The sequence below is a fragment of the Hylobates moloch genome, unplaced genomic scaffold (genome assembly GCF_009828535.3).
Source record: "Hylobates moloch isolate HMO894 unplaced genomic scaffold, HMol_V3 SCAFFOLD_7, whole genome shotgun sequence".
Taxonomy (NCBI): Eukaryota; Metazoa; Chordata; class Mammalia; order Primates; family Hylobatidae; genus Hylobates; species Hylobates moloch.
Window position 1 is genome coordinate 92,075,457 of NW_026652282.1, and position 16,414 is coordinate 92,091,870.

A 16,414-nucleotide genomic window follows, 5' to 3' on the forward strand; every position below is an offset into this window, starting at 1 on the left:
TTGTACTTTTAAAAGAAACCACTTCCTGATCAAGAAAAACAAACATACCTCTGATTGCCTACTATATTAATGGCACTACTGGTATTCATAACATCCATCTTCAAATGTCCTAGATAGTAGCCAGGTTTAGAAATATTTTCATGGATTAATCCTCAGAGGTTACAAACTCAGACTCTACAAACTGCTTGGGTCATAACATAGTTCCATAGACTTGGAAAGAATTTAATTCCTTTTTCAGTGACTTTCTCACTGCTGAATTTTCTTTTTTTCATTTTCCCATCCCTTTGTTTGCATTTTGAAGCTCATTCACTGCGTTTTTATATTTGCACCACATTTTGGTGCTCATTTTATCCTGCTATACAAAGGAAAATGCTTATAGGAAGATATAGAGATGTTACATATGTATAAAAGTATATATGTTTTTCCCATGCAAGAAGCCAAGATTAACCAAGAAAATCAGGAAATCTGTGATAATTCATACTCTGAGAACAGCATTTCACTATTTTATAATTTAATGACGTAAATTGCCTATGGTTTGGCTTCTTTTATTTTCCTACTAACAAATAAAAGTTTTAAAAAATACTTCCAAGTTCTCATTTAAAGCCAAGATAAAGACGTGTGTGTGTAACCACCCGCACCCCGCAACGCCACACAGGAAAGAAGTTCTAAAACACAGACCAGAAGAATTACATGCACAAAAAACAAAAGGCCAATCACATTTTCAGTTTTACTGTTAAAAGAAGAAAAAGAGAGTAAAAGACACATTATTCATTAGAATAATATAAAATATAATTTTAGGGGGTTATGGATTTTTTTTACTGTGGTAAAATATACATAACATAAAATTACTATTTTAGCCATTGTTAAGTATACAGTTCTGTAAAATTAAATATATTTGTAGGGTATCTATCACTATCTTCCATCTCCAGAACTTTTTCATCTTTCCAAACTGAAACTCTGTACCCATTAAATACTAACTCCCCATTCCCCCCGCCCCTAGTCCTGGCGTAAAATGTAACTTAAATGTACTTTTATAATTTCAAATAGTTATAGTAATATAGTCACTAATGTTTTTAATCCATAACACTTTTATTGAGATATAATTCACATACCACAAAATTCACCCTTTTAAAGTATATAATTCAATGGCTTTTAGTATATTCACAGTTGTGCAACTATCACCATTACACAATATTAGAACATTTTCATCATCCTTAAAAGAAACCACGTACCCAATAGCAGTCACTGCATATTGGCACCACTCCCAGCTCCTGGAAACCATTAATCTACTTTGTTTCTATGGATTTGCCTATTCTGGACATTCTGTATAAACGAAATCATACAATATATTGCCTTTAGCGTCTGGCTTCTTTCACTTAGCATATTTTTGAGATTTCATCCATGTTGTAGCATGTATCAGTACTTCATTCTTTTCACTGCCTAATAATATTTCATTGTATGGATACACCAAAGTTTGTTACCTATTCATGGGTTGATGGACATTTGGGCTGTTCCCACTTTTTGGCTATTATAAATAATGCTGCTAGGGAATTGATGTATAAGTTTTAATGTGGATGTATGTTTTCATTTCTCTTGGGTAGATAGCTAGGAGTGGAACTGCTGGATCATAAAGGTAATTCTACCTGGATCATAAAGGTAATTCAACGAAATAGTTCGTTGAGGAACCAACGAACTATTTCTCACAATGGCTGCACGATTCTACTTTCCCAGCAGCAATGTATGGGTTCCATTTTCTCCACATCCACACCAATATTTGTTGTTGTTTGACCTTTTGAATATAGTGCTAGACCTCCTTTAATGAAGCACATTTTGTACCTAGCTCTAGCTTTTTCATTTTAAAAATACACATGTTGAAGTCGCTATACAGTTAATTTCTCAATACTTTGAAGCAAGTTATCATTTTGTTTAGTTCATTTCCTAGCAGACCAATAAAAGATAAGTTTTAGCTCAATGCAATTCAAACTATTTGAAATCAATGAAATTTTCAAATACCTAAAACGTAAGTGAGGATCAGGCTATAATGCTTTTCTCATGACATGGAGCCTTGCTGTTCACTCATTCTAGGCTTAAAAAAAAAGAATGTTTAGAACAAGGAGTTAGTAGGAAAATGCTAGAACAATGAATGGGATAAAATGACAATGGTGCCTCACCACGTCAAGATTCAAACATACTGATTTCAAAGCTCTGAAACAGTAAAGGTTGTTAGTCATGATGGGAATAGTCTGATTTTACAGAGACATTTAAACAAGACTTTTGATTCTTGCATTTTTTAGCCAGCTCTAAGTAATTTTTCATTAAGTTCATGAACACAGAAAAATTACAAAGGTAGGAAGTCCTCAATGTCTCTAAATGTAAATTTCTAGGGAAATGAAGTAGCAATGGAAGCCTGGCAAGGATTTAAGGGATTACAAAAAGATGAAAATCCAGCTGGAAACTGACCTCAGAGCTGCCAGGCTGGTGTGGACAGCTGATAAACAACAAGATTCAGCTTTCCTCAACCAAGCTTTCCTTAACCAAGCTCTCTTTAGAAAATGCAATGTTGAAATTGTGCTTTTAGAGAGAATACTGTAATCTGGAGTTGGGCAGTGACTTACTCAAGGTGACTCAGCTAAGTTAACGATAAGGGTAGGGATACAACCGAGATTTTCTGACTCAAGTCCAAAATTCTTTCGAGTATCTATACTTTAGTTGTCGCCTTTGCATGGATTTGTTTTCAAATTTTAAAATTAAATGCTTGCCTTACTTGGCAATTCTGATCTCATACCTGTGGTACCTCTACCTAAAGATGATAAATAATCATTCAGTAGCACTCATTAGTAGCCAAAGGGTAAACAGAGCTAGACTTCCTGTCTACTGGAAATCTGCAGGACTAAAACAGATTTTAAAATATTAATACTGTCCATAGAAAGCATTTTATACCAAAGTAGTATCTGCCAATTTAAATTCTAGGCAGTCTAAGGAACTGACAAGGGGGTCCTGTAAGTAAATTCATATGAATTTCTTTGTTAGAATAGGAAATCATTTTCTAATGTTTAAATATTGCTAGAAAAACAAAACAAAACATTTACATATAAAACCAGTCAGAGCCGGGCGCGGTGGCTCACGCTTGTAATCCCAGCACTTTGGGAGGCCGAGGCGGGCGGATCACGAGGTCAGGAGATCGAGACCACGGTGAAACCCCGTCTCTACTAAAAATACAAAAAATTAGCCGGGCGTGGTGGCGGGCGCCTGTAGTCCCAGCTACTCGGAGAGGCTGAGGCAGGAGAATGGCGTGAACCCGGGAGGCGGAGCTTGCAGTGAGCCGAGATCGCGCCACTGCACTCCAGCCTGGGCGACAGAGCGAGACTCCATCTCAAAAAAAAAACAAAAAAAAAACCAGTCAGCTGCTCCATCACCCATACGATGGATGGGTAAGCTTTAAACAATGACAGTTTAGTTCACATATCAAGTTCAAATATATTCAATTCAAATTGGCACCTTCTCAAGAATACACCTCACCTAATTGAGGAGGAATATTAACATTTGTCAAAGTTAATATATAATGTTATATAGTACTTTAATAAAAATGAACATTTTAAGAAAAGACATTAAGAGTTTAGCTATGAAAAAACCAAAGAGTTTGTGACAGTGCCTGGAAACTATGCTAAAAAGAAAAAAAAGTCGCTGAAAAGAGGCAAAACCTTAGATATTACAAGGCTCATCGTAAACGATAGAGCATGTAACAGAAATAATTTAAGGGACTCTGTCCAGTCATTCGCTCACTTGTTCATTCACTTTCTAAAATATTGTTGACCTTAATCGGTTAACTGCTGGAAAGTTATCAAACTGAGAGGGGCTTCATATTACATATAACCATTATTCAGGACAAGGAAGTAATTAAAACCCAAATTAAAAATCCCTGTTTGGACAGGCAAAGAGAAGCAATTCAACTATGTATTAGTCTAAAACTAAAAGCAGTTTTTTCATGAGGGGTTTCAACCACCAGGAAATTCCATATTCTGTCATTCCCTGCTAGAGCTTCTGGAATACAATGCATACGTGGCATGTTTGAACCCCAGAAACTCAGAATACTAGAATCCTAAACCCACATCTGAAAAATTATCTACCTCTCTTTCTCACTAAGTAGCAATTTTAGCTTTCTAAAATTCAAGAAGTAATGGACACAAAACAAAATGTAAAAATGTGCCTATTCATCAAACCTAAGGGTAGAGAGGAAGAACAAAAGACACAATTATGGTTAAGGAAGGAGGAAAGGTGCTTTATTTTGGTGAGGGCTGTTACTCAAAAGAAAAGTTTCAATCGTAAGCTATATGTACAGTGTTACTTAATTGGGACATGGTTTTTCTTTTACAGTAATAAATAAAACCTTCTTGCTGCTCAATGGCCATTAACATTTATTAATTTTAATATATATGCTTAATATGATATGATGGGTAATTCATGGGGAACAGAGGAAAGAACTAAGGGATGGAACAAAAGGAAGAGAAGATAGGAGAGAAAGAAAAAGGAAAAAGGAATATGTAAAAAGAGAAAGGAAGAGAAAGCAAGAAGCTAAAAAAAGAAGTAGGAGGCAAAGAAAGTACAAAAAAGGGGGACACTTAGAAAGGGCTCAAATAGAGACACATGGAAAGAAACATGGAGAAAGCAAGAAAGGGAGAATGGAAAAGTAAGAGGGGAGAGGGAGATAAAGGACAACAGGTTCAGTAGGTTTTGATATATATTATCGGGCTCCTATCCTATGAGATTCACTTAGGCTTTAGAGGGTTATCACTTACTGCCCTCTGATTAAAGTTCCTGAAATGCTCTGATCTTGAATTCTTAAAAAGCCTCTACTCTCTATGAGATAGCCATAGCTGCCCACCAGGAAGGGAAAATTCCCTGTGAGCTGCCAGCTGTGAGGACCAGCAAGTATCATCAGAATCTGCCTCCTATGCCACAAATTCCTCCCCTCTAAATTAAGAGAATTAGGTCTGAATTTGATTTAGTGCAGCAGAGCTAAAACTGGAAAATAAAAGATACATAAAGAAACAGATGGCTAAATGTTTGTATATACAGAAAGTATTTCTTATTTCCCTCTACAAAATGTCTACATAATGCTTTCTCTGCAGAGTTTCTAGATTTACTCTATCTTGTTTTTAGAAATGAACTACTAGAAACTATTTTTGTTTAAATTATGTTTTTCTGATGAAAATCTGCCAAAGTAAAGTGAATATAATTTAATTTTCTCTTTATGACTCTGGTTAATCTTTAAAACTCAATATAACTGGGTCATTTGTTACTGTACACCATAACAACAGTGCTCTCAAGGCCTTGGCAAGAAAAAAATGTGTGGGTTTGGAAAAGATTACGATATGACCACTGACAATTATAAGCTTGGAAATGTGAAGATATGAGATTGTCTCTACCTTCAAGAGACTGTGTAACACACAGACTGGCAAAATTTCCAGGGATCTCATCCGTGTATTCTCTTAGGTTAGGATATACTACAAAACTGAATGAACCACCTCTTGAACTGAATTGGAATTTAGAAACCTGGTCTACAATCCCAAATTAGTATTACTTCCCCAGATCCATCAAAAGTGTGTCTCCAAGGTATAACAACAGTTCTCTGTGACTTATGCCAATAAATATAGCTCCTAAAATGCAAAATTGAAGTAATCGTTAATTAATGAGCACTATTTCACAGTTCTCTAGAACATAACATATTAGAATGGCCAACAGCTTGGGTTCTGGAGTCAGATATACTTGCATTTGGATCCTGGCTCCACTATACATTAGTTGTGTGACATTTAGGCAAGTCTCTTAATCTATGCCAGCCTTCATTTCCTCATTTATGAAATGGAGATCATAACAGTACCCACCTAATGGAGCAACTGTAACAAATAAAATAATAACTGCACAAGTGCCTTTACTAACCTACTCAATAAGTAGTAGCTGTCAAAGAACTCTGATTGATCATCTGTCTGTCCACAGGGCTGCCCCATATTATGGCTCTGGTGAAAGAAAGGGAGCCACAGGACTAAGCTGTGCTATGGGAAGAACTAAACAAGTTATCTTCTCTAGGAATTAAATGTGGCCATCTTGGGGGACAATGGCTACCTTTCCAGGTTCTGGTGTTTTCATTTCATTTTCAAAATAAGTATTAAACACGCGCTATATGCTTTTTATTATGCAAAGAGCCACGGAGAATATAAGAATAGATTACTAAATAATATATGGATATGTATAAAGTACGTGTTAAAATCATGCTATAGGACTGCTGAGAGGAATAATCAGAGCAGGTTAGCACTCTTTTTGAAAAGGTCTGTTTTACAATTTGCTACTGGTTTACTGGTTACCAACTGACTCAGAGTTACAGGGAGTTTTACAGAAATAAAAAAATATATATATTTTTTTCAGAAACAAATCTACATCAGGTAAGGTACATCTTCATCAAAGAGTTTCCATTATCCTGCAGGCAGGGATTCATATGCTGCTTTGAAACATTTTCTTAGTTTTCTTGAACTACAGTTTTTAAATCTTTTGGGCAGGAATTGTTCTTTTACTTCTGTAGAAGAAATGTTTATCAAGAAATAAAGTTCCCTAAACCATGTTTGATGGATTTAGATATATTACTCTCTATCCTACTATTCATACTATAGCAAAATCCTTAGGTAAAAAACAAAAAACAAAAACAAGAAAAATAATTTCTAAGCAGCAGATATAGAATGAGAGATGAGAGACTCCATAGGCAGCAACTGCTTTCCTCATTTAAAATAGCAGTCTCCAAGCTGTTTTTTTTTAAATTAGTTTTTCATTTTTTAAATTAAAAAAAATCCATAGAATCCCTTCAGAACTGCAGGACATGTCCTCACTACCACATGGGGATTGGCTGACAACGTCGTCTGTCATCACCAGGATCCAAACAGTTTTGATTGAGTATCCTTATCACTAAAAAAAGTTTGAGCACACATCCTCCATATGTATATTTATAAAGTATATACTTGTACTACTATCACAGGCTAATATATCAAAGCATGATACTTAGAGTAGGCTTCGTTATTAAAGACAGTGAGTATAAATTAAATAATGTTCTTGATCCTTTCTTTCTTGTTTTGGGGCTGACATCTTGTCAGATCTGATTCGATTATTTTTGTTTTCACTTCATGACTTGGCTAAATTAAGAGGAAACTCATAGAAGTGTCAGCTAGTTCACCATTTTCTTGCCCTTGCATTATTACTATTATCATCAACCCATTTTTTTCCTTGCAGGAATCTTCCTAAGCCACTTGTCCATTATGCGTGGGTTAGTTTATCTAGCTTTAACTGAGCTACACACAACAGTCAAACAGCTTAAGAAGATTCCTGTAAAGAAACCACAGGATGAAGATTATATAGGCTGGAATATCCCTTATTCAAAATGCTGGAGTCTAGAAGTGTTTCAAACTTGGGATTTTTTTTGTGATTTGGGAATATCTGCATTATACCGGTTGAACATCCCAAATCCAAAATTCTGAGATCTGAAGTATTTCCTTTAAGCGTTATGTTGGTACTCAAAAGTTTTGGATTTTGGAGCAATTCAGATTTCTGGATTTGGGATGCTCAACCTGTACTAAGAACTAGAAATCTACTTAACTAGGTACATGTAAACTGAAATATGTTACAATATGCCTAAAGTGAGCAAAAGAATGTGCATGCCACTATGAACTCTCAGCAAATCAAGAAATCTCACACTTTTCTCAGGATCCCTCATTTAGAGTATATGATAGTGACTATCCAAAATGGACCAAAGGAGAGCATCAGGGTCAATCCACATGTTAAACAGTAGTAGAGTTTAAATACTTTCTTATATTTTATCTAAAATGATCATAAATAGAATTTCTAATATTTTTATCTCACCCCACAATGGATCTTTCAGGTGCATCCCTCTTTGGATGGCCTAGAGCTCCTAATCAAGCTCTAGAAGACTGGTCCTAAGATATTTAGACATGGCACTACGAGCAAAAGCAGCTTAAAATCTCAAAGAGCCAATACCTGCTAAGTACCTACTGTGAGTAAGGTACTATACATGCATTATCTTGTTTAGTCCTCAAAACAACTCCATTTTGTAGAGGAAGAAGCTGAGGTTCAGTGATGATCAGTGAGATTAAGTAACTTGCCAATGGTTCTAAAAACAGGTAAGAGAGCTGGCCAGGAGCAGTGGCTCACGCCTGTAATCCCAGCACTTTGGGAGGCCGAGGCAGGTGGATCACGAGGTCAGGAGTTCAAGACCAGCCTGACCAACATGGTGAAACCCCGTCTCTACTAAAAATACAAAAAAAATTAGCCAGGCATGGTGGTGGACGCCTGTAATCCCAGCTACTCAGGAGGCTGAGGTAGGAGAATCACTTGAACCCAGGAGGTGGAGGTTGCAGTGAGTTGAGATTGTGCCACTGCACTCCAGCCCAGGCGACAAAGTGAGACTCCATCTCAAAACAAAAACGAAAACAAACAAACAAAAACAGGTAAGAGAGCTGACATATGAAGTTAGGACCGCCTGCCTCTAAATCCCATTCTCTTTTCATAGTACCACTGTCAGAATGTCAGCAAATCAACATAAATGTATACACATTTAATCAGTATTAAGGAATTTTTCCCCAATTAATGCTTCCATTCACAGGATTTAACTGAAAGTATTAAGTATAAATGTGAGCAGGTTCTGAAAATGCCTAAGAAAAATAGTACCTTTTTAATGAAAGTGTTAGCTTGTTTTTGTTCTCTTCTTTCTCCATTTTGATCTTGGTGACTCAGAGCTGCTACGATCGAAAAACATCTGTTTTATCTAAACTTAATAAGCCTTATTAGTGGGATGCTAAGCCTTCCCTTATTCTGAAGCCCTTTCCACAGCTTGAAACTTAATCTGCTGGAAGTCATAATAGGTTACCAAAGTACTAGTTTTGGACATATCTAGGCTGGTGGGCCTGTTTCTGATTTTTTAATTTTGCTTTCCCAACCTGTATGAATAAGCTCTCTCATACTCAGTACACAAGTCATGCAATTCTTTTCCTTCCCACTTTCTATGGCAATCACATCTATTAATTGAACTCTATAAACTGCAAAACATGTGTTGTCACTCTAACTTATGTGTCATGTTAGTCTGGTTCAGTTGTCCTTTCTAAAACTATTGCCAGTCCTAGATGATACAAGTCTGCTGAGAGGCAGGATACTGGTTTCTATCATGCAGCCTGTTTATAATTTTCTGCATATGTCACTGATCGGGGACTAAAGGTAACTAAAGAAAAGAATGAAGTCAAACTTAAAGATGAGGTACAAAGTAAAATTATCAAGTCTGTCATACTGAGAAGGAGAAAGAGAAAGAGAAAGAGAGGAGCCCAACCTTCCCCACTACCTCATTGTAAAGTTTTTAATCTTTATTTTCCTTTCTCTTCTTCCTTTTCCCCACCCTTTGTATGCGCTCCTCTTTTCTACTCTAGTAAGGTAAGGAAGAAAGAATAGTAAAAGGTCACAAGAAGGACATGAAAGAACAGAATGGGGGTGGAGGAAGAGAAGAGGACCACAAAGACAAATGCATACGGCAGCTGCCTTCACTGCTACCTAGTGCTGGCGAGGCCAAGTCTGACAAGCCAGTATGCAAGGCGGCCTCATGTTCTCATACTCTGCTATTGGGTCAAGATGACCCATTCCCTTCTGTACAGGTTTTAATGTTCTATTCCAACTTTCCGGGAGTGGATGGGTGATAGTGACAGAGAAAAGAACATGATCCACTGCCTGTTGCTTTCAAACTTGACAAGCACAAGTGGGATCAGGAAGAAAAGTAGAGTACCTCATCCCCACAGCCTAGCTGCCTAACCAATCAATCAATGTTTATTGAATCATTCCTTGATCTGTGTGCTTTTAAATGGCATATTTCTCTATGGTAAGTATAACTGCATGTCTGTTTTTATGGCCTCTGTAATTGGCCTCACATTCATTTAAATGGAATTACTTTAATTTTTATCACTATATGGTATCTTTGGAGGAAAGAATCCTTTAAACTACTCATATCATTTTTGTTTTATATGATTCTTAATATTTTCCAAAGCATCTTCACATCTTTTATCCTAGCTGAAACTCAAAACAGCCCCATGAAATAGACAAAGCTAATACTACATTATATTAGAAATCATAATAGGTGTCTTCCAAGAACAAGGCCCCCTAAAGTCATGGGGTCAACCAAACATCAGCTAGAAGTGCTTAGAGATCATCTAATCTACATCCTTCATTTGATTTTGGGGATAACTAAGAACAAAAAGCTGCATGCCCAAAGTCACAAAACTACTTAGAAATCAGTGACATCTCCTGACTTCCCCAATTCACTGATCTTTCCATCATTCTTTCACATAATCCAATAACACTCCAGAGCAGATGTTCAAGATGCAAAGAGGAGAATGATGCCTAGGGCACCAGGGAATAGCTAAAACAGTAAAACAGTGAGCTGCCCAACATAACTCAGCACTGACAGGCACCTGGCACGTGTCAGCATGCTGAAGCCAAGCAGAACTTAGAAATTAAGCAGATAAGGGTGGGGGAGCAGCGGAGCACCAACACTATGTGTGTGTGGAGAATGCAGTCTTAACTATTGTCTTCCTCTGCGTTGCTTATCCACTCCACTCCCTCCTCATCTTGCTTATATACTCCTAGTAGGGGCTGGTCTCACCTCGCAGTTCATCCATTCTGTCCCATCATTTCTACTTAGCTGCTGAGCTACACAAAGGATTATTCAAGGGAAAGACTATACATTTTTAAAATAGAGTATTTGGTTCTCTTTTATCAAACTCTTAAATAGAGAATCTGTCCCTATCATAAAAGCAACTGTATATTCTGGTTGTGCGTGTGTAACTACAAAATTGTTCAGGGCAAGATAATCTCAACATTCGTTTTCAAGTAAATAGCACAATGACATGGGTAAATTCAGTTCAGGTCAAATATGTGATTCTTGATGTATTGCTAAAGTCTCATACTTTAAGCAAACCTACTTTCCAATCTCAACTTGGAACAGGTTTTACTTTATTCCTTTCAACAAACATGTTTAAAATTAGCCTGATAAAACAGAAAAGGACATTTTAACTCTTCATCTCTTGTCTGGTCATATCTTAAGAACCTAGTTTTCAAAGAAAAATTTTACTTATATAGTTTTCCATTCTATTACCCTTAAAAGTTATTTAATTCTCCCATTGAAAAGGTCCTACTTCACTTTTGTTTCCATGAGATAAGCACATGGGGTAATAAAATATGTTGGAAAAGCTTCAAAATATGCTGCTGAAATAATGGCAATTGCTGATTCTGTACTATGGTACATATTAGGAACACCACAATAGATACAGAAAGGAAATAGCTTCATTTGAGGATGAAAAAATGGCAATGGGAGTTGCCAAGATGGCCAAACAGGAACAGCTCCAGTCTGCAGTTCCCAGCATGATCAATGCAGAAGATGGGTGATTTCTGCATTTCCAACTGAGGTACCTGGTTCATCTCATTGGCACTGCTTGGACAGTGGGTACAACCCACAGAGGGCGAGCTGAAGCAGGGCGGGGTGTTGACTCACCCGGGAAGTGCAAGGTGTTGGGGGATTTCCCTTTCCTAGCCAAGGGAAGCTGTGATAGACTACCTGGAAAAGCAGGACACTCCCCACCCAAATACTATACTTTTCCCAAGGTCTTAGCAACCAGCAGACAAGGTGATTCTCTCCCGTGCCTGGCTCAGCGGCTCCCACGCCCACAGAGCCTTGCTCACTGCTAGCGCAGCAGTCTGAGATGCATCTGCGAGATGGCAGCCTGGCTGGGGGAGGGGCACCCGCCATTGCTGAGGCTTGAGTAGGTAAACAAAGCAGCCAGGAAGCTCAAACTGGGCGGAGCCCACCTCAGCTCAACAAGGCCTACTGCCTCTAGACTCCACCTCTGTGGGCAGGGCATAGCTGAAGAAAAGGCAGCAGACAACTTCTGCAGACTTAAACATCCCTGTCTGACAGCTCTGAAGAGAGCAGTGGTTCTCCCAATACGGCATTTGAGATCTGAGAACGGACAGACTGCCTCCTCAAGTGGGTCCTTGACCCCCGTGTAGCCTAACTGGGAGACACCTCCCAGTAGGGTCCGACAGACACCTCATACATGCAGCTGCCCCTCTGAGACGAAGCTTCCAGAGGAAGTATCAAGGCAGCAATATTTGCTGTTCTGCATTATTTGCTGTTCTGCAGCCTCCGCTGGTGATACCCAGGCAAACGGTCTGGAGTGGAACTCCAGCAAACTCCAACAGACCTGAAGCTGAGGGACCTGACTGTTAGAAGGAAAACTAGCAAACGGAAAGGAATAGCATCAACATCAGCAAAAAGGTCATCTACACCAAAACCACATCTATAGGTCACCAACATCAAAGACCAAAGATAGATAAAACCACAAAGATGGGGAGAAACCAGAACAGAAAAGCTGGAAATTCTAAAAATCAGAGTACCTCTTCTCCTCCAAAGGGTCACAGCTCCTCACCAGCAACGGAACAAAGTGGGATGGAGAATGACTTTGACGAGTTGACAGAAGTAGGCTTCAGAAGGTCGGTAATAACAAACTTCTCCGAGCTAAAGGAGGATGTTCAAACTCATTGCAAGGAAGCTAAAAACCTTGAAAAAAGATTAGACAAATGGCTAACTAGAATAAACAGTGTAGAGAAGACCTTAAGTGACCTGATGGAGCTGAAAACCATGGCACGAGAACTTCGTGACACATGCGCAAGCTTCAAGAGCCAATTCAATCAAGTGGAAGAAAGGGTATCAGTGATGGAAGATCAAATTAATGAAGTAAAGTGAGAAGACAAGGTTAGAGATAAAAGAGTAAAAGAAACGAACAAAGCCACCAAGAAATATGGGACTATGTGAAAAGACCAAATCTACGTGTGACTAGTGTACCTGAAAGTGATAGGAAGAATGGAACCAAGTTGGAAAACACGCTTCAGGATATTATCCAGGAGAACTTCCCCAACCTAGCAAGGCAGGCCAACATTCAAATTCAGGAAATACAGAGAACACCACAAAGACACTCCTCGAGAAGAGCAACCCCAAGACACATAATTGTCAGATTCACCAAAGTTGAAATGAAGGAAAAAGTGTTAAGGGCAGCCAGAGAGAAAGGTTGAGTTACCCACAAAGGGAACAGCGGATCTCTCAGCTGAAACCCTACAAGACAGAAGAGAGTGGGGGCCAATATTCAACATTCTTAAAGAAAAGAATTTTCAACCCAGAATTTCATATCCAGCCAAACTAAACTTCATAAGTGAAGGAGAAATAAAATCCTTTACAGACAAGCAAATGCTGAGAGATTTTGTCACCAGCAGGCCTGTCTTACAAGAGCTCCTGAAGGAAGCACTAAACATGGAAAGAAACAACTGGTACCAGCCACTGCAAAAACATGCCAAATTGTAAAGACCATCGAGGCTAGGAAGAAACTGCATCAATTAACAGGCAAAATAACCAAACATCATAATGACAGGATCAAATTCACACATAACAATATTAATCTTAAATGTAAATGGGCTAAATACCCCAATTAAAAGACACAGGCTGGCAAGTTGGATAGAGAGTCAAGACCCATCAGTGTGCTGTATTCAGGAGACCCATCTCATGTGCAACGACACATACAGGCTCAAAATAAAGGGATGGAGGAAGATCTACCAAGCAAACAGAAAGCAAAAAAAGCAGGGGTTGCAATCCTAGTCTCTGATAAATCAGATTTTAAACCAACAAAGATCAAAAGACACAAAGAAGGCCATTACATAATGGTAAAGGGATCAATGCAACAAGAAGAGCTAACTATCCTAAATATATATGCACCCAATACAGGAGCACCCAGATTCATAAACCAAGTCCTCAGAGACCCACAGAGAAACTTAGACTCCCACACAATAATAATGGGAGACTTTAACACCCCATTGTCAATATTAGACAGATCAACGACACAGAAGGTTAACAAGGATACCCAGGACCTGAACTTGACTCTGCAACAAGCAGACCTAAGAGACATCTACAGAACTCTCCACCCCAAATCAACAGAATATACATTCTTCTCAGCACCACATCACACTTATTCTAAAATTGACCACATACTTGGAAGTAAAGCACTCCTCAGCACATGTAAAAGAACAGAAATCACAACAAATTGTCTCTCAGACCACAGTGCAATAAAACTAGAACTCAGGATTAAGAAACTCACTCAAAACCACATAAGTACATGGAAACTGAACAACTTGCTCCTGAATGACTACTGGGTAAATAACTAAATGAAATAAAGACGTTCTTTGAAACCAATGAGAACAAAGACACAACGTACCAGAATCTCTGGGACACATTTAAAGCAGTGTGTAGAGGGAAATTTATAGCACTAAATGCCCACAAGAGAAAGCAGGAAAGATCTAAAATCGACATCCTAACATCACAATTAAAAGAACTAGCCAGGCACAGTGGCTCACGTCTGTAATCCCAGCACTTTGGGAGGCCAAGTGGGTGGATCACAAGGTCAGGAGATCGAGACCATCCTGGCTAACATGGTGAAACCCCATCTCTACTAAAAATACAAAAAATTAGCCAGGCATGGTGGTGGGCGCCTGTAGTTGCAGCTACTTGGGAGGCTGAGGCAGGAGAATGGCATGAACCCAGGAGGCAGAGCTTGCAGTGAGCTGAGATCATGCCATTGCACTCCAGCCTGGGCGACAGAGCCAGACTCAATCTCCAAAAAAAAAAAAAGAAAGAACTAGAGAAGCAAGAGGAAACCAATTCAAAAGCTAGCAAAAGGCAAGAAATAACTGAGATCAGAGCAGAACTGAAAGAGACAGAGACACAAAAAAAACTCTTCAAGAAAATCAATGAATCCAGGAGCTGGTTTTGTGAAAAGATCAACAAAATTGATAGACCGCTAGCAAGACTAACAAGAAGAGAGAGAAGAATCAAATAGATGCAATAAAACATGATCAAGGGGATATCACCACTGCTCCCACAGAAATACAAACTACCATAAGAGAATACTATAAAAACCTCTATGCAAATTAACTAGAAAATCTAGAAGAAATGGATAAATTCCTGGACACATACACTCTCCTAAGACTAAACCAGGAAGAAGCTGAATGTCTGAATAGACCAATAACAGGCTCTGAAATTGAGGCAATAAATAATAGCCTACCAAACAAAAAAAGTCCAGGACCAGATGGATTCACAGCCGAATTCTACCAGAGATACAAAGAGGAGCTGGAACCAATCCCTCTGAAACTATTCTAATGAATAGAAAAAGAGGGAATCCTCCCTAACTCATCTTATGAGGCCAGCATCATCCTGATACCAAAGCCTGGCAGAGACGCAACAAAAAAGAGAATTTTAGACCAATATCCTTGATGAACATTGATGCAAAAATCCTCAATAAAATACTGGCAAACCGAATCCATTAGCACATTAAAAAGCTTATCCACCATGACCAAGTTGGCTTCATCCCTGGGATGCAAGGCTGGTTCAACAGGTGCAAATCAATAAACGTAATCCATTACACAAACAGAACCAATGACAAAAAACACATGATTATCTCAATAGATGCAGAAAAGGCCTTTGACAAAACTCAACAGCCCTTCATGCTAAAAACTCTCAATAAACTAGGTATTGATGGAACGTATCTCAAAATAATAAGAGCTATTTATGACAAACCCACGGCCAATATCATACTGAATGGGCAAAAACTGGAAGCATTCCTTTGAAAACTGGCAGAAGACAAGGATGCCCTCTGTCACCACTCCTATTCAACATAGTGTTGGAAGTTCTAGCCAGGGCAATCAGGCAAGAGAAAGAAATAAAGGTATTCAATTAGGAAAAGAAGAAGTCAAATTGTCCCTGTTTGCAGATGACATGGTTGTATATTTAGAAAACCCCATTATCTCAGCCCAAAATCTCCTTAAGCTGATAAGCAACTTCAGCAAAGTCTCAGGATACAAAGTCAATGTGCAAAAATCACAAGCAATCCTATATACTAATAACAGACAAACAGAGACCCAAATCATGAGTGAACTCCCATTCACAATTGCTTCAAGGAGAATAAAATACCTAGGAATCCAACTTACAAGGGATGTGAAGGACCTCTTCAAGGAGAATTACAAACCACTGCTCAACAAAATAAAAGAGGACACAAACAAATGGAAGAATATTCCATGCTCATGGATAGGAAGAATCGATATCGTGAAAATGGCCATACTGCCCAAAGTAATTTATAGATTCAATGCCATCCCCATCAAGCTACCAATGACTTTCTTCACAGAACTGGAAAAAAACTACTTTAAAGTTCATATGGAACCAAAAAAGAGCCTGCATTGCCAAGACAATCCTAAGCCAAAAGAACAAAGCTGGAGGCATCACGCT

At 38.4% G+C, this 16,414-nt stretch overlaps 1 protein-coding gene across 1 annotated transcript in view; it reads right to left on the reverse strand.

Moving 5' to 3' along the window:
* AMMECR1 (AMMECR nuclear protein 1) overlaps positions 1 to 16,414 on the reverse strand; it is a 138,984-nt gene that overhangs the window by 23,463 nt on the left and 99,107 nt on the right. The gene's annotated exons all lie outside the window — the stretch shown is intronic.